Raw genomic sequence first — 20,232 nt, 5'->3', positions numbered from 1 at the left:
GACTCATATTACCTCTTACTATTTTTTTTCTAGAATTTTTGGTCGAGCCAATTAGTACAGTTTATTAGTTAAAATTTCCCCTATTATACAGCTAGACTGATCTGACCTCTGTTCACTACGAATTAAACTTCTCCTAGTACACAATTCAAATAGCCATGAAATTTGTTTCATTTAAAACTACACTCGATAAGGAATCTATACATATTAACTATATTTATTAATTAGTTTTGTACAATTTTTAATGATTTTTCAAAGTTAGAATAGGGGATCACATAGTCATTCTGAGCAAGTCACACACAAATATAAATATCTCATAATATAGAGTTCCTTTACCTGCTCTGTTTCTTTTACATGAAAATATATTCATTAAGCGTTAAATTAACATCTCATTCAGCCTCTAATTAAATTCCTACTATTTTTGCTGAGTTTTCAAATTCACATCACTGCAACTGTCCAAAACAGTATTATTGCTAATTGACTCTTTCACACTTTCTTTGTATTTACCTCATTTAATTCGTCTCTCTTGTACACATGGTGAACACTTAGTACCACCCATGTGACCTAGCCAATTTATTTCGTAGCTCTCTTGTATACATGGTGTCCTTCACTTGGAACCACACATGTGACCTAGCTACATTTATCCTCTCCCGTAGCTCTCTTGTCTACATGGGATACATCCCGTATCACACATGTGACCTAGCTACTACATAGTATCTCGTAACTCTCTTGTACACATGATGTGCACTCAGCACCATACATGTGACCTAGCTACATTTCATCTATATTATTTAATCTTTCCGAAAGTTCAACGGGATTTCTATCACTATTACTTATTTCTATTCTTCCAATAGTCGATTTATGATTCAAAATCAACTAAATTATATAAAATAGGCTGAAATACAAAAATGTAAATGAAGTTAATGTATTATTTACATACAACTTACCTCGGTGCAAAATATGGAAATTTTGCAATTTAGTCCAAAACCTTTTCCTTCCCCCGTTTGAGGTCGATTCCATGCCTTTCTTGATCTATAACAACACATTTAGCTCATTTAACACTCATACTATTTATTTCAATCCAAAAATCACATTATGCAAAAATTACATTTTTGCCCCCTAACTTTTACAAAATTATGATTTTGCCCCTAGGCTCGGAAATTTAATTTCATCCCTTATTCCTATGTTTTAAGACATGCTGAACATTTTTCTCTTCTATAACAACATCAAATTCTCACTCTAACATGTACTTATCAGCTTTAGGTATTTTTACCGATTATACCGTTTTGCTCGTTTTCACTAAAAATCGCTTACAAAAGATCGTTCTCCTAACCTCAAACATTCATATTCTACCATCAAACATCAAAATACATGCATATCATTCATGGGTAAATTTTTAAACATAAACCCTAACTCGAAATAATGGTAGAAATAGGTAAACCAAGCTACGAGGATTTCAAAAATGTAAAGAACATTAAAAACGGGGCTTGAATGCAGTTACTATTGAGCTTGAAAGCTTGGAAAAACCCTAGCTATGGTGCCTATGAGAGTTTCGGCCAACTTGATGAAGATGATACCAAATTTTGGTTTTGTTTTCCCATTTTATTATTTTATTTACCAAATGACTAAATTACCCTTCATTAAAAACTATGATGTTTTATCTTCCTTTAGGTATTTTTGTCCAAACTAGTATAATGGTCTAATTACTATACAAGGATCTCCACTTTAAAAACTCATTACTCACAAGTACTTAGTTCCTTTTTGAACTAGAACACACATTTTACAACTTTTGCAATTTGGTCCTAAATATCAAATTGGACCCTCTATCGATAAAATTTCTAAACAAAATTTTCACACAGTCATGAAATCATGCCATAGACCTTAAAATGATAATAAAACTATTATTTCTATCTCGAATTTATGGTTTCAAAACCACTATTCCATTTTGGCCCTAAATCGGGCTGTTACAACTCTCCCCCCTTTAGGGAATTTCGTCCCTGAAAATCTTACCGGTAAAGAGGTTTAGGTACTATTTTCTCATGGCTTCCTCCGGTTCCCATGTAGCTTCTTCTACTCCATGCTTTGCCATAACACTTTCACTGAAGCTATGCTTTTCTTTCTCAACTGTTTCACTTCTCGAGCCAAAATCTTAATCGGTTCTTCATCATAGGTCAAGTCAGATCGAATCTCAATTTCTGTTGGAGAAATTATATGTGAAGGATTAGAACGATAACGTCGCAACATTGATACATGAAACACATTATGAATTCTTTCTAACTCTGCCGGTAAAGCCAACCGATATGCCACTGGTCCAATCCTTTCAATAATCTCGTATAGCCCAATAAAACACGGACTCAACTTGCCTTTTCGGCCAAATCTCAGAATCTTTTTCCATGGTGAAACCTTCAAGAACACTTTATCACCCACCTGAAATTCAATCTCTTTTCTTTTTAAATCTGCATATGACTTTTGTCGATCTGAAGCAGCTTTCAAGCAAATCACGAATTACTTTTACTTTCTCTTCGGTTTCTTTAACTAGATCAACTCCGTAAATCTGTTTCTCACTAAGTTCGGTCCAATATAAAGGAGTCCGACACTTGCGACCATACAAGGCTTCATATGGTGCCATCTGTATACTCGACTGAAAACTGTTATTGTAGGCAAATTCAACCAAAGGTAGATATTTCTCCCAACTGCCTTCAAATTCCAAAACACAGCATCTAAGCATATCTTCGAGTACTTGGATTACTCTTTCTGACTGACCATCTGTTTGTGGATGAAACGCAGCACTAAAGTTCAATTCTGTGCCCAAAGCTTCTTTTAACTTTTTCCAGAATCTCGAGGTAAACCTCGGATCTCTATCTGATATTATAGACATAGGTACCCCGTGCAACCTCACAATTTCAACAATATATAATTCAGCTAATTTATCAAGTGAGTAATCGGTACGTACTGGTATAAAGGGAACCGACTTTGTTAACCTATCAACCACTACCCAGACAGCATCCTTCTTTCTAGGAGTCAGAGGCAAACCAATTACAAAATCCTTGGTAATCTTATCCCATTTCCACTCAGGCACCATTACCGATTGGAGTAATCCTGAAGGCACTTGATGCTCAGCTTTTACTTGTTGACAGATCAAACACTTGGTTACAAATTCAGAAATGTCCCTTTTCATGCCTGGCCACCAATATAATTTCTTTAAATCATTATACATTTTTGTGCTACCAGGGTGAACTGACAAACAGCCACTATGCGCCTCATGTAATATTTTCTGAATCAATTCGTCATTTTTCGGTACACATATCCTGTCTCGAAACATCAAACAGTCATCTGGTCCAACTCGAAAATCTGAGTCGTAACCTAATTCGTACTGAGTTCTCTAGGTTCGCAACTCACTATCGTTCTTTTGAGCATCACAAATCAGCTGGAGAAATAACGGTTTAGCCCTCATCTTTGCTAAGATTGACCCATCATCAAACAATGCTAACCCCGTATTCATGGCTCTCAAAGTAAAAAGAGATTTCCTGCTCAAGGCGTCAGCAACTACATTTGCTTTTCCCGGATGATAATCAATCACTAGCTCATAATCCTTCAATAATTCAAGCCATCTCTGCTGTCGCAGATTCAAATCCTTTTGATTCATCAAATACTTCAAACTTTTGTGATTAGTAAAAATTCGGCATTTTTCACCATTCAAATAATGTTGCTAGATTTTCAAGGCAAAGACAATAGCGGCCAATTCCAAATCATGTGTAGGATAGTTCTTCTCATGCGGCTTTAACTGTCTCGAGGCATAAGCTACCACTTTACCCTCTTGCATCAATACACATCCAAGGCCTGTCAATGATGCATCACTATAAATTACGAACTCCTTCCCTGGCTCGGGCTGTACTAAAATTGGTGCTTCAGTCAATCGTGCTTTCAGCTTTTCAAAACTCTGCTGACATTTATCAGTCCATTCAAACTTAACATTCTTTTGCAGCAACTTAGTCATAGGAGAGGCAATCATCGAAAATCCCTCGACAAAACGTCTATAATACTCGGCTAAGCCTAAAAAGCTTCAAACCTCGGGTATATTCTTTGGCGGTTTCCAATCAACGATCGCGGAAATTTTGCTCGGATCCACCCGAATGCCATCACCTGAGACTGTATGCCCCAAGAATTCGACTTCACGAAGCCAGAACTCACTTTTACTAAACTTAGCAAACAATTTCTTTTCTCTTAAGATCTGCAATATGGTTCTCAAATGTTCGGCATGCTAAGACTCGTCCCGAGAATAAATTAGAATGTCATCTATGAACACTACTTCAAACTTATCCAAATATGGCCGAAAGATTCTATTCATCAAGTCCATAAATATAGCTGGAGCATTTGTTAAGCCAAAAGGCATCACAAGAGACTCATAATGTCCATACCTTGTCCTAAAGGCAGTTTTCGGCACATCCGACTCCTTAACTCTCAACTGGTAGTAACCGGACCTCAAATTGATCTTTGAAAACACTGTTGCCCCCTTTAACTGATTGAATAAATCATCAATCCTCGGTAACGGGTACTTGTTCTTTATAGTCACCTTATTGAGCTAACGGTAATCAATACAAAGTCTCATTGAGCCATCATTCTTCTTTACAAACAATACAGGAGCACCCTAGGGAGAGAAACTCGGTCTCACGAATCCCTTGTTTGTTAACTCTTTCAACTGAGCCTTCAATTCTTTTAATTCAGTCGGAGTCATTCTATATGGAGTAATCGAGATCGGTACAGTCCCCGGCAACAAATTAATGACAAACTCTATCTTTCTGTTTGGAGGCAACCCTGGCAATTCCTCTGGGAATACATCTGGAAATTCACAGACTATCGGCACTGATTCAAGCTTCAATTCTGACATATCAGTATTCATTACATAGGCAAGATAAGCTTCATACCCTTTCCTTATGTATTTCTGAGAAGACATGCACGAAATCACCATAGGCAACTTATTTGATTCATCTGTTTCAACCCACAGAATTTCACCATTTTCACATTTCAACTCTAGTGTTTTCTGTTTACAATTTACCTTGGCATTATACAATGTCAACCAATCCATTCTCAAGATAACGTCAAACTCATCAAATGGTAACAGCATCAGATTAGTCGGAAAATAGTGACCTTGAATCATTAATGGGCAATTCTTGCAAACCTTATCAACTAGCACATATTGGCCTAAGGGGTTCGACATTTTAATCGTAAACTCAGTATATTCAATAGGCAACTTCTTATTAGATATTAAATTCACACAAATATAGGAATGAGTAGACCCGGGATCAATCAATGCAATAACAATAGTATCATAGAGAGAAAATGTACCAGTAATGACATCGGGAGATGATGCATCCTCTCGGGCACGTATGGCATAAGCTCTAGTAGGCGCTCTAGCTTCTGATCTTACTGCTGAATCTTTCATCACAGTTTTACTGCTAGCCCACCTCCAGTATTTCTTGGTGGTCTACCCCTGCTAGCGGTAGTACTCTGTCTAGCACTCTAAAATTTTTCTTCTTTAACTTTCTCCGAACAGTCTCTCATAAAATGTTTGTGAGAACCACACCTGAAACAAGCTAGATCATTTCCCCAACACTCACCAAAATGTTGCCTGCCACATTACTGACATTCGGGCTTTCTAGGCCGCACATTACCCACACTTGCCACTGATGTAGCTTGAGCTTTAAACCCCGAATATGCCTTACCACGATCTCTGTGTGAGTCCCCAGCTGAGACTGTCATTCGAGGGTTTATCTCTTTGGACCTCTTTGATTAAGATTGAAATGACTTGCTTATCGGCCTCTTTCTGGCATCTCGAGCCTCAATAGTAGCTTTTCTTCTTTCTTTGTTCAGTTTTTCAGCTTTAAGAGCTCGATCAACCAATACTACAAATTCTTTCAGCTCCAAAATTCCCACAAGCACTTTAATGTCCTCATTTAGCCCATCCTCAAATCTCTTACACATAATAGCTTCGATGGACACACATTCCTAGGAATACTTGCCGAGTCTTACAAATTCGCGTTCATACTCTGCCACAGACATCTTGCCCTACTTCAATTCAAGGAACTCCTTCCGTTTTTTATCAATAAATTATTGACTTATGTATTTCTTTCTGAATTCTTCCTGGAAGAAATCCCAAGTAACCTTTTCTTTGGCACCACTGCTACCAAAGTCTTCCACCAATGGTAGGTCGAATCTCTCAAAAGTGATACATCACACTATCACTATCACAGTATATTTATGGCATGTATAGCTAGACTTTTACACACACTTTATTAGTTTGAGAACCGACTAAACTATAGCTCTGATACCACTAAATCTAACACCCCTTACTCGTATCCGTTGCCGAAACAGGGTACAAGGTATTACCGAATCATAGTACATACCATTAAATAAAACCAAGACAAAATATGGCATACAATTAGATCATGAATCATTATAACATATGCCTTTAATAATATTAGCCAATTTCAAAGGCTTCGTACAAAATAATCGGTCAAATACTATACTTAATATTTTAAAACTTAGACAATTATGACACGTAACAAAATAACTAAGTCTACTATATATGCCATAATTCAAAATGTTTAGTTCAAATACCCAAAAATATTGATAGTGCAAGCAGATCTTCAACAATCTTTGACTCCTGTGCAAGCTGGATGACACTATAAGACAAAATAGAGAAAAGAAGGTAAGCTTATAGCTTAGTAAGCAAGTATGTCAATAATGAATAAAGAATCTAATATGTTTACACAATAACTCAAGTGTATCTACTTTTAATTTTACCATTTACTCCACTTTGGTCAAGCTGTCTCTACTGCGTCATACTCACTGAATAAATCATAACTCGAGTTACAAAACCCGAAATTCAAATCCGTAAATTTTCCTGAAACTAGACTCATATTACCTCTTACTATTTTTTTTCTAGAATTTTTGGTCGAGCCAATTAGTACAGTTTATTAGTTAAAATTTCCCCTATTATACAGCTAGACTGATCTGACCTCTGTTCACTACGAATTAAACTTCTCCCAGTACACAATTCAAATAGCCATGAAATTTGTTTCATTTAAAACTACACTCAATAAGGAATCTATACATATTAACTATATTTATTAATTAGTTTTGTACAATTTTTAATGATTTTTCAAAGTTAGAATAGGGGATCACATAGTCATTCTGAGCAAGTCACACACAAATATAAATATCTCAGAATATAGAGTTCCTTTACCTGCTATGTTTCTTTTACATGAAAATATATTCATTAAGCGTTAAATTAATATCTCATTCAGCCTCTAATTAAATTCCTACTATTTTTGCTGAGTTTTCAAATTCACATCACTGCAACTGTCCAAAACAGTATTATTGCTAATTGACTCTTTCACACTTTCTTTGTATTTACCTCATTTAGCCTACATATCACAATTCACTTTCACCACATTTCATACATCACAAGTGTAGGTTCATGATTACAATGTCACTATAAAATCATACCGTTGAACAATTTGGATCAATCCTCAATACTTGGTGGTTTCAGCACATAGCTCCACATCATATTTCATTTAATTCGTCTCTCTTGTACACATGGTGAACACTTAGTACCACCCATGTGACCTAGCCAATTTATTTCGTAGCTCTCTTGTATACATGGTGTCCTTCACTTGGAACCACACATGTGACCTAGCTACATTTATCCTCTCCCGTAGCTCTCTTGTCTACATGGGATACATCCCGTATCACACATGTGACCTAGCTACTACATAGTATCTCGTAACACTCTTGTACACATGATGTGCACTCAGCACCATACATGTGTCCTAGCTACATTTCATCTATATTATTTAATCTTTCCGAAAGTTCAACGGGATTTCTCTCACTATTACTTATTTCTATTCTTCCAATAGTCGATTTATGATTCAAAATCAACTAAATTATATAAAATAGGCTGAAATACAAAAATGTAAATGAAGTTAATGTATTATTTACATACAACTTACCTCGGTGCAAAATACGGAAATTTTGCAATTTAGTCCAAAACCTTTTCCTTCCCCCGTTTGAGGTCGATTCCATGCCTTTCTTGATCTGTAACAACACATTTAGCTCATTTAACACTCATACTATTTATTTCAATCCAAAAATCACATTATGTAAAAATTACATTTTTGCCCCCTAACTTTTACAAAATTACGATTTTGCCCCTAGGCTCGGAAATTTAATTTCATCCCTTGTTCTTATGTTTTAAGACATGCTGAACATTTTTCTCTTCTATAACAACATCAAATTCTCACTCTAACATGTACTTATGAGCATTAGGTATTTTTACCGATTATACCGTTTTGCTCGTTTTCGCTAAAAATCGCTTAGAAAAGATCGTTCTCCTAACCTCAAACATTCATATTCTACCATCAAACATCAAAATACATGCATATCATTCATGGGTAAATTTTTAAACATAAACCCTAACTCGAAATAATGGTAGAAATAGGTAAACCAAGCTACGAGGATTTCAAAAATGTAAAGAACATTAAAAACGGGGCTTGAATGCAGTTACTATTGAGCTTGAAAGCTTGGAAAAACCCTAGCTATGGTGCCTATGAGAGTTTCGGCCAACTTGATGAAGATGATACCAAATTTTGGTTTTGTTTTCCCATTTTATTATTTTATTTACCAAATGACTAAATTACCCTTCATTAAAAACTATGATGTTTTATCTTCCTTTAGGTATTTTTGTCCAAACTAGTATAATGGTCTAATTACTATACAAGGATCTCCACTTTAAAAACTCATTACTCACAAGTACTTAGTTCCTTTTTGAACTAGAACACACATTTTATAACTTTTGCAATTTGGTCCTAAATATCAAATTGGACCCTCTATCGATAAAATTTCTAAATAAAATTTTCACACAGTCATGAAATCATGCCATAGACCTTAAAATGATAATAAAACTATTATTTCTATCTCGAATTTATGGTTTCAAAACCACTATTCCATTTTGGCCCTAAATCGGGCTGTTACAACTCTCCCCCCTTTAGGGAATTTCGTCCCTGAAAATCTTACCGGTAAAGAGGTTTGGGTACTATTTTCTCATGGCTTCCTCCGGTTCCCATGTAGCTTCTTCTACTCCATGTCTTTGCCATAACACTTTCACTAAAGCTATGCTTTTCTTTCTCAACTGTTTCACTTCTCGAGCCAAAATCTTAATCGGTTCTTCATCATAGGTCAAGTCAGATCGAATCTCAATTTCTGTTGGAGAAATTATATGTGAAGGATTAGAACGATAACGTCGCAACATTGATACATGAAACACATTATGAATTCTTTCTAACTCTGTCGGTAAAGCCAACCGATATGCCACTGGTCCAATCCTTTCAATAATCTCGTATAGCCCAATAAAACACGGACTCAACTTGCCTTTTCGGCCAAATCTCAAAATCTTTTTCCATGGTGAAACCTTCAAGAACACTTTATCACCCACCTGAAATTCAATCTCTTTTCTTTTTAAATCTGCATATGACTTTTGTCGATCTGAAGCAGCTTTCAAGCAATCACGAATTACTTTTACTTTCTCTTCGGTTTCTTTAACTAGATCAACTCCGTAAATCTGTTTCTCACTAAGTTCGGTCCAATATAAAGGAGTCCGACACTTGTGACCATACAAGGCTTCATATGGTGCCATCTGTATACTCGACTGAAAACTGTTATTGTAGGCAAATTCAACCAAAGGTAGATATTTCTCCCAACTGCCTTCAAATTCCAAAACACAGCATCTAAGCATATCTTCGAGTACTTGGATTACTCTTTCTGACTGACCATCTGTTTGTGGATGAAACGCAGTACTAAAGTTCAATTCTGTGCCAAAAGCTTCTTGTAACTTTTTCCAGAATCTTGAGGTAAACCTCGGATCTCTATCTGATATTATAGACATAGGTACCCCGTGCAACCTCACAATTTCAACAATATATAATTCAGCTAATTTATCAAGTGAGTAATCGGTACGTACTGGTATAAAGTGAACCGACTTTGTTAACCTATCAACCACTACCCAGACAGCATCCTTCTTTCTAGGAGTCAGAGGCAAACCAATTACAAAATCCTTGGTAATCTTATCCCATTTCCACTCAGGCACCATTACCGGTTGGAGTAATCCTGAAGGCACTGGATGCTCAGCTTTTACTTGTTGACAGATCAAACACTTGGTTACAAATTCAGAAATGTCCCTTTTCATGCCTGGCCACCAATATAATTTCTTTAAATCATTATACATTTTTGTGCTACCAGGGTGAACTGACAAATAGCCACTATGCGCCTCATGTAATATTTTCTGAATCAATTCGTCATTTTTTGGTACACATATCCTGTCTCGAAACATGAAACAGTCATCTGGTCCAACTCGAAAATTTGAGTCGTAACCTAATTCGTACTGAGTTCTCTAGGTTCGCAACTCATTATCGTTCTTTTGAGCATCACAAATCAGCTGGAGAAATAACGGTTTAGCCCTCATCTCTGCTAAGATTGACCCATCATCAAACAATGCTAACCCCGTATTCATGGCTCTCAAAGTAAAAAGAGATTTCCTGCTCAAGGCGTCAGCAACTACATTTGCTTTTCCCGGATGATAATCAATCACTAGCTCATAATCCTTCAATAATTCAAGCCATCTCTGCTGTCGCAGATTCAAATCCTTTTGATTCATCAAATACTTCAAACTTTTGTGATCAGTAAAAATTCGGCATTTTTCACCATACAAATAATGTTGCTAGATCTTCAAGGCAAAGACAATAGCGGCCAATTCCAAATCATGTGTAGGATAGTTCTTCTCATGCGGCTTTAACTGTCTCGAGGCATAAGCTACCACTTTACCCTCTTGCATCAATACACATCCAAGGCCTGTCAATGATGCATCACTATAAATTACGAACTCCTTCCCTGGCTCGGGCTGTACTAAAATTGGTGCTTCAGTCAATCGTGCTTTCAGCTTTTCAAAACTCTGCTGACATTTATCAGTCCATTCAAACTTAACATTCTTTTGCAGCAACTTAGTCATAGGAGAGGCAATCATCGAAAATCCCTCGACAAAACGTCTATAATACTCGGCTAAGCCTAAAAAGCTTCTAACCTCGGATATATTCTTTGGCGGTTTCCAATCAACGATCGCGGAAATTTTGCTCGGATCCACCCGAATGCCATCACCTGAGACTATATGCCCCAAGAATTTGACTTCACGAAGCCAGAACTCACTTTTACTAAACTTAGCAAACAATTTCTTTTCTCTCAAGATCTGCAATATGGTTCTCAAATGTTCGGCATGCTAAGACTCGTCCCGAGAATAAATTAGAATGTCATCTATGAACACTACTTCAAACTTATCCAAATATGGCCGAAAGATTCGATTCATCAAGTCCATAAATATAGCTGGAGCATTTGTTAAGCCAAAAGGCATCACAAGAAACTCATAATGTCCATACCTTGTCCTAAAGGTAGTTTTCGGCACATCCGACTCCTTAACTCTCAACTGGTAGTAACCGGACCTCAAATCGATCTTTGAAAACACTGTTGCCCCCTTTAACTGATTGAATAAATCATCAATCCTCGGTAATGGGTACTTGTTCTTTATAGTCACCTTATTGAGCTAACGGTAATCAATGCAAAGTCTCATTGAGCCATCATTCTTCTTTACAAACAATACAGGAGCACCCCAGGGAGAGAAACTCGGTCTCATGAATCCCTTCTTTGTTAACTCTTTCAACTGAGCCTTCAATTCTTTTAATTCAGTCGGAGTCATTCTATATGGAGTAATCGAGATCGGTACAGTCCTCGGCAACAAATCAATGACAAACTCTATCTTTCTGTCTGGAGGCAACCCTGGCAATTCCTCTGGGAATACATCTGGAAATTCACAGACTATCGGCACTGATTCAAGCTTCAATTCAGACATCTTAGTATTCATTACATAGGCAAGATAAGCTTCACACCCTTTCCTTATGTATTTCTGAGCAGACATGCACGAAATCACCATAGGCAACTTATTTGATTCATCTATTTCAACCCACAGAATTTCACCATTTTCACATTTCAACTCTAGTGTTTTCTGTTTACAATTTACCTTGGCATTGTACAATGTCAACCAATCCATTCTCAAGATAACGTCAAACTCATCAAATGGTAACAGCATTAGATTAGTCGGAAAATAGTGACCTTGAATCATTAATGGGCAATTCTTGCAAACCTTATCAACTAGCACATATTGGCCTAAGGGGTTCGACACTTTAATCGTAAACTCAGTATATTCAACAGGCAACTTCTTATTAGATATTAAATTCACACAAATATAGGAATGAGTAGACCCGGGATCAATCAATGCAATAACAATAGTATCATAGAGAGAAAATGTACCAGTAATGACATCGGGAGATGATGCATCCTCTCAGGCACGTATGGCATAAGCTCTAGTAGGCGCTCTAGCTTCTGATCTTACTGCTGAATCTTTCATCACAGTTTTACTGCTAGCCCCACCTCCAGTATTTCTTGGTGGTCTACCCCTGCTAACGGTAGTACTCTGTCTAGCACTCTGAAATTTTTCTTCTTTAACTTTCTCCGAACAGTCTCTGATAAAATGTTTGTGAGAACCACACCTGAAACAAGCTAGCTCGTTTCCCCAACACTCACCAAAATGTTGCCTACCACATTACTGACATTCGGGCTTTCTAGGCCGCACATTACCCACACTTGCCACTGATGTAGCTTGAGCTTTAAACCCCGAATATGCCTTACCACGATCTCTATGTGAGTCCCCAGCTGAGACTGTCATTCGATGGTTTGTCTCTTTGGACCTCTTTGATTAAGATTGAAATGACTTGCTTATCGGCCTCTTTCTGGCATCTCGAGCCTCAATAGTAGCTTTTCTTCTTTCTTTGTTCAGTTTTTCAGCTTTAAGAGCTCGATCAACCAATACTACAAATTCTTTCAGCTCCAAAATTCCCACAAGCACTTTAATGTCCTCATTTAGCCCATCCTCAAATCTCTTACACATAATAGCTTCAATGGACACACATTCCTGGGAATACTTGCCGAGTCTTACAAATTCGCGTTCATACTCTGCCACAGACATCTTGCCCTACTTCAATTCAAGGAACTCCTTCCGTTTTTGATTAATAAATTGTTGACTTATGTATTTCTTTTTGAATTCTTCCTGGAAGAAATCCCAAGTAACCTTTTCTTTGGCACCACTGCTACCAAAGTCTTCCACCAATGGTAGGTCGAATCTCTCAAAAGTGATACATCACACTATCACTATCACAGTATATTTATGGCATGTATAGCTAGACTTTTACACACACTTTATTAGTTTGAGAACCGACTAAACCATAGCTCTGATACCACTAAATGTAACACCCCTTACTCGTATCCGTTGCCGAAACAGGGTACAAGGTATTACCGAATCATAGTACATACCATTAAATAAAACCAAGACAAAAATATGGCATACAATTAGATCATGAATCATTATAACATATGCCTTTAATAATATTAGCCAATTTCAAAGGCTTCATACAAAATAATCGGTCAAATACTATACTTAATATTTTAAAACTTAGACAATTATGACACGTAACAAAATAACTAAGTCTACTATATATGCCATAATTCAAAATGTTTAGTTCAAATACCCAAAAATATTGATAGTGCAAGCAGATCTTCAACGATCCTTGACTCCTGTGCAAGCTGGACGACACTATAAGAGAAAAGAGAGAAAAGAAGGTAAGCTTATAGCTTAGTAAGCAAGTATGTCAATAATGAATAAAGAATCTAATATGTTTACACAATAACTCAAGTGTATCTACTTTTAATTTTACCATTTACTCCACTTTGGTCAAGCTGTCTCTACTACGTCATACTCACTAAATAAATCATAACTCGAGTTACAAAACCAGAAATTCAAATCCGTAAATTTTCCTGAAACTAGACTCATATTACTTCTTACTATTTTTTTTCTAGAATTTTTGGTCGAGCCAATTAGTACAGTTTATTAGTTAAAATTTCCCCTATTATACAGCTAGACTGATCTGACCTCTGTTCACTACGAATTAAACTTCTCCCAGTACACAATTCAAATAGCCATGAAATTTGTTTCATTTAAAACTACACTCAATAAGGAATCTATACATATTAACTATATTTATTAATTAGTTTTGTACAATTTTTAATGATTTTTCAAAGTTAGAATAGGGGATCACATAGTCATTCTGAGCAAGTCACACACAAATATAAGGGCACGTTTGGTTCGCTGTATTGGATTAGAGGTGTATTGGATTAGAGGTGTATTGGGATTAGAGGTGTATTGGATTAGAGGTGTAATAGCTAATCCACTGTTTGGTTGAATGTAATGGAATAGAGGCGTAATAGTAATCTTGTGTTTGGTTGAATGGAATAGAGGTGTAATAGCATAATAGAAAAAACTAAAATGACTAGAATACCCTTAGCATAAATTTGTTTTGGTAAATGATTTTTGTTATTGTTATTTAAATTATAACAAGATTTTTATTATCAATAATAAATAATTTAATCATATTTAAACATAATTATTATTAAATATATTTTAATTAAAATATATAATTTAATAAAATTCTTAATAATTAATATTCTTATATTAATTTACTGAAATCATAATATATGATACTGTAAAATATAAATTAACATAATTATTATTAAATATATTTTAATTAAAATATATAATTTAATAAAATTCTTAATAATTAATATTCTTATATTAATTTACTGAAATCATAATATATGATACTGTAAAATATAAATTAACATAATTATTATTAAATATATTTTAATTAAACTATATAATTTAATAAAATTCTTAATAATTAATATTCTTATATTAATTTACTCAAATCATAATATATGATACTGTAAAATATAAATTAACATAATTATTATTAAATATATTTTAATTAAACTATATAATTTAATAAAATTCTTAATAATTAATATTCTTATATTAATTTACTCAAATCATAATATATGATACTGTAAAATATAAATTAACATAATTATTATTAAATATATTTTAATTAAAATATATGATTTAATAAAATTCTTAATAATCAATATTCTTATATGAATTTACTAAAATTATAATATATGATACTATAAAATATAATTTGAAATAATTATTATTAAATATATTTTAATTAAAATATATGATTTAATAAAATTCTTAATATTAAATATTCTTATATGAATTTACTAAAATCATAATATATAATACTATAAAATATAATTTAAAATAATTATTATTAAATATAATTTTTCTAAATATAATTTAATATTTTTTTCTAAATATTTTGTAAAAAGAAATAAATTTAGTGGCAGCTTACTTAGTGTTAAAAGTCAAATTAAGCCGCAAAGAAGAGTAATTTGTGTTAGTGAAAATTACATTTCTCTAAGATCCTATAAACTGTGGCAGCATATACTCATTGAAACATTTATAAATTCCAACTTTAAATATGAACTTATGGAAATCAAAGGCATTTATGCAGCAAGTATATTATGGGAATCTAATATAAATTTGCTGCTTTATAGTGAGCTTGTTAATTTTGAATAACTTTAACACTTCCACACTCCTCAAAGTTTTACAAAACCTATGGCATTCCATAAACCAACAGCATCTCTCTAATGCTTCAAACAAACAACATCAAGTAACCCGTCCTGGAGCATGCGACGAACCAAAACCGTTTCCCGATCGCTTTTCTCATGAGTCATCATATTCTGGATCTGCTGTACAATCTGCCAACAAACTGAAAATTAGTACCATGGCAACAAATTCACCATAATCGATTCTTCCATTCTGTAGAAGCAGAACATAAATTGCTACAAAGTAAAGACATTAACAACATGAATGCAGTAACGTCTCAATATCTGAATTGCCAACATATCAAAATTTATATAAATATAGAATATTTTGAATACAATTACGGCACAGCAATATATATATATAAACATGATACGGATACAACAGTAAGTCTCATGATTCAATCATTCTCATTAGTCCCCTACCTAGAGGAACACAAGCAAAATCAGACTCGTTAATTTCCAAAGGAAGGCCTTATAATGGCTACTTCCTCCACAATAAATAAAAGAAATAGAAGACTATTTTCCTTCAACATGTAACTGTCATAAACTACCATTAATATATATATAAAGAAAAAATGAAAAAGAAAACAAATAATACTAAAATGTTCTACTAAAATCTGTGCAGCCCAAAAACTTTTGAGTACTGCTCCAAAAGGTTTCAGCAGAATACAGAAATTGATCAATTCTGAATAATCTGCAAACAGTAACTTGAAAGATTCCAGTGGTTCCAGGCAGTTAAATGAAGAGGCAAACATCATAAAATACTGTAGAATTAAGTCCAATCAACTTGGAACCAAACAAGCAAATGTTGAGAGGATCTGCACTGACCAAACGGATAGGAAACCTCTAGTTCCAGTCTAGATTCTTTTCTAACAACTCTAAAACAACAATACATGGAACCTGTGAGTGTTCATATCTGTGTTGACAGTGCAAGCATGTGAGATGTGCATCGAATCTCATGGATAACCAGTTCTGATGAGAGCTCCTAAATCAGATATAAACAGGTTTAACATCATTGGCACCAAAGCTTGCAGCACAAACCGGACACTTGCGGTGACGATTTTCGGTGACTTTATGCACACAAGGGTTGCAGAAGAGATGGTAGCATTTTGTAATAACAACCTGAAGAACGGAATAATCTATAAGCAAATTTGGAAATAGATGGAGAAAACAGGCCAAATAAAAAACAGTGTCCAAAACAGAATCGAACAAACCATAGCTGTATGCTATGTTACTTGAACTTGGGAGTGTGCATCAGATAGGGGCATGTGCCCAACACAAGTATGGCCAATTTTTCTAAGTTTTTCCATATACTTGGAGAATCATACCGACACCGTAATATGTTTCAGATACTGCTGTCGGACAAAGGTAATTCAAGGAAAATGAGGAAAGCAACATAGGCTACATGTTATGAAGTATTTCTTCTCTAAGTAACAGGTACAAAACCATTCTTAATGTAGTCAAATGGCACAGAAGCAAGTTTTTCCAATTGTCAGGAAATGAGAACAAGAGCTCAAACTACAACACTGAAGAGCCTAGTTGAAGAACTGCTACCTTGAAATACTAGATCATAATCTGTCTTTAAATTAAAATTACAAGATCAACATCATTTTTTATTTTTGCAAATTTCAGTAATGTTTGGGCCAATAAAACCCTCATCCTTGATATATTTGGAGGAGTTAGGCTATTCAAAAATCTCAGTGCCTGCCAAAAATAAATGAAATCTCAATAAAATTTTACATTAATGAAAATGGGCACTTAGTTATCACAAGTCCAACCAATCATATCAGATGACCAGCCAAAGAGAATACCTATGAATCTTCACACCGACAACTAACACCCAAATGGAGACCAAGAACTGAACCCAGCTTCCCAAGTTCTATCTCATGTTTAACTCAAGGGAAATGATGATTGTTAGCTTCTGTGATTGGTTACCAAGTAAAAATTTCTATTCCATGATCAAACATCTATGAGTATATGAAGCACCGTTCACCTCTAAGTACACGGCTGGCAGTGGTAGCTAGTGACAACTGGATGCTTGAGGGTTTAAAAAAGGCAGAGTTATACAAAATCAATTTAAAACTAGTCAGCATAAAGACATAGTTACAGAAAACTTATCAAGAGACCATCGTTTTATGGCAGTAAGTAGCAAAAAAGGAAAAAAAAAGAAAGAAAGAAAGAAAAGGGTACAATGATGCTAGTGCATAAACTTTCAATGGATCTCTGAATATCATAAACCAAATAATTGATTACCTTGATGTTATAGTCATCTCTTTCAGTAATTTGCTGCAATAGCTACTGGTTTTGAGTTTGCATATCATCATATGCCTGTCCAATTGACTGAGGAAAACCAAACTAATGGTGTAATGAAAACATCATGAAAGTACCAAAGGCAAAGCCAAGACTAAATGACAAGAAGCTAACCTCTATTTCAGATAAGTAAGCCTCATTTTCTTCAATTTTGGCTTTTAAAGAATCAGTAAGCCTAGATTTATCCCTGAAATAACAGCATAATTAACACTTTTCACTTGCTAGGCGTAAACCCATTGTTTGATAAATGAAGGTAGCGACAACATAAATACCAGCTACACAATTTCTAATACATCTACATTCTGGTAATGAGAATTTCAACAGAATAATGTGTGGTGGAATTCTCTAGGCACATCAAATAAACATTTTACGAATAGCAGCAGGTTTGCAGAGATCTAGGCAAAATCCGCTTCCAGAAAGAAAAGGAATATTAAAATAATAAACCTGAATCAGTGACATCAAAAGGTAATCTAATATAAAGAAAAAGAAACAAGTAAACTGTAACCTCTTAGAAGCCTCCAATTTGTGTCGCAACTCAGCAATTTCAGCTTCTGCAGCAGCCAACTTTTGCTGGGATATTGCTTCAGCTTCATTAGCTGTCTTAACACGCAATTCCAAATTATGCTCATCAAGACAGGATTTCAAACTTTGAACATGCGCCCATGCCTTTTATACGATTGAATGTACAAAAACAGGATCAGATCAAGCAAATCAGCACCAACGGAATCAACATCGTCGAAGCGCGAGGTGACGAGAAGGTCGGATTCGGAGTGAAGCACCGAGGCGAGAGTGTCGAGGACGAGACATGCATGGTCCAAAGAGATCTCGAGGGCGTCAGCGAGGGCCGCCGAGTCGACTCGTTGAGTGGAGGAAGATACGAGCTTTTGCTTCAGAGAGGTTAGGGCCTGGAGTGGGTCAGTGAATAGAAATGAAGGAAATCGGATGAAGGAACAGAAGAGAAACAAGGGGATGGGGGGAGGGCAAATCAGGGAGGTGATGTTCAATCGGTAGCTAATCTGGGCAAAGAGGAGGGAATAGAAATCGGTGGTTTTCACCGATTAAGAAGGTAATGGATTAGGTGCGTATTACCAATACATCAAACCAAACGACGTGTTACACCCGGATTAGGTGGGGCCCACCGATTAGGGGTGTATTGGCTATGCCAATACACCAAACCAAACAAGCTGTAAATATCTCAGAATATAGAGTTCCTTTACCTACTATGTTACTTTTACATGAAAATATATTCATTAAGCGTTAAATTAATATCTCATTCAGCCTCTAATTAAATTCCTACTATTTTTGCTGAGTTTTCAAATTCACATCACTGCAACTGTCCAAAACAGTATTATTGCTAATTGACTCTTTCACACTTTCTTTGTATTTACCTCATTTAGCCTACATATCACAATTCACTTTCACCACATTTCATACATCACAAGTGTAGGTTCATGATTACAATGTCACTATAAAATCATACCGTTGAACAATTTGGATCAATCCTCAATACTTGGTGGTTTCAGCACACAGCTCCACATCATATTTCATTTAATTCGTCTCTCTTGTACACATGGTGAACACTTAGTACCACCCATGTGACCTAGCCAATTTATTTTGTAGCTCTCTTGTATGCATGGTGTCCTTCACTTGGAACCACACATGTGACCTAGCTACATTTATCCTCTCCCGTAGCTCTCTTGTCTACATGGGATACATCCCGTATCACACATGTGACCTAGCTACTACATAGTATCTCGTAACTCTCTTGTACACTTGATGTGCACTCAGCACCATACATGTGTCCTAGCTACATTTCATCTATATTATTTAATCTTTCCGAAAGTTCAACCGGGATTTCTCTCACTATTACTTATTTCTATTCTTCCAATAGTCGATTTATGATTCAAAATCAACTAAATTATATAAAATAGGCTGAAATGTAAAAATGTAAATGAAGTTAATGTATTATTTATATACAAACTTACCTCGGTGCAAAATATGGAAATTTTGCAATTTAGTCCAAAACTTTTTCCTTCCCCCGTTCGAGGTCAATTCCACGCCTTTCTTGATCTATAACAACACATTTAGCTCATTTTACACTCATACTATTTATTTCAATCCAAAAATCATATTATGTTAAAATTACATTTTTGCCCCCTAACTTTTACAAAATTATGATTTTTCCCCTAGGCTCGAAAATTTATTTTCAGCCCTTGTTCTTATGTTTTAAGACATGCTGAACATTTTTCTCTTCTATAACAACAT

At 35.2% G+C, this 20,232-nt stretch overlaps 1 long non-coding RNA gene across 2 annotated transcripts; it reads right to left on the bottom strand.

Moving 5' to 3' along the window:
- Positions 1 to 15,571: 15,571 nt before the first annotated feature.
- LOC107963008 (uncharacterized) lies at positions 15,572 to 19,036 on the bottom strand. 2 transcript variants are annotated; one of them, XR_005928713.1, is made up of 4 exons: positions 18,473 to 19,036; positions 18,082 to 18,154; positions 17,911 to 17,997; positions 15,572 to 17,694 (listed from the first exon to the last, which is right to left on the bottom strand). It is a non-coding gene; the product is annotated as an uncharacterized lncRNA (long non-coding RNA). The 2 variants fall into 2 exon arrangements; XR_005928712.1 differs by having other exon boundaries at positions 15,572 to 16,779; positions 18,473 to 19,031.
- Positions 19,037 to 20,232: the final 1,196 nt, after the last annotated feature.

Source organism: Gossypium hirsutum, chromosome A06, assembly GCF_007990345.1.
Source record: "Gossypium hirsutum isolate 1008001.06 chromosome A06, Gossypium_hirsutum_v2.1, whole genome shotgun sequence".
NCBI lineage: Eukaryota > Viridiplantae > Streptophyta > Magnoliopsida > Malvales > Malvaceae > Gossypium > Gossypium hirsutum.
Note: the sequence above shows the minus strand (reverse complement) of the source record. Positions and strands in the feature narration are given on the sequence as shown.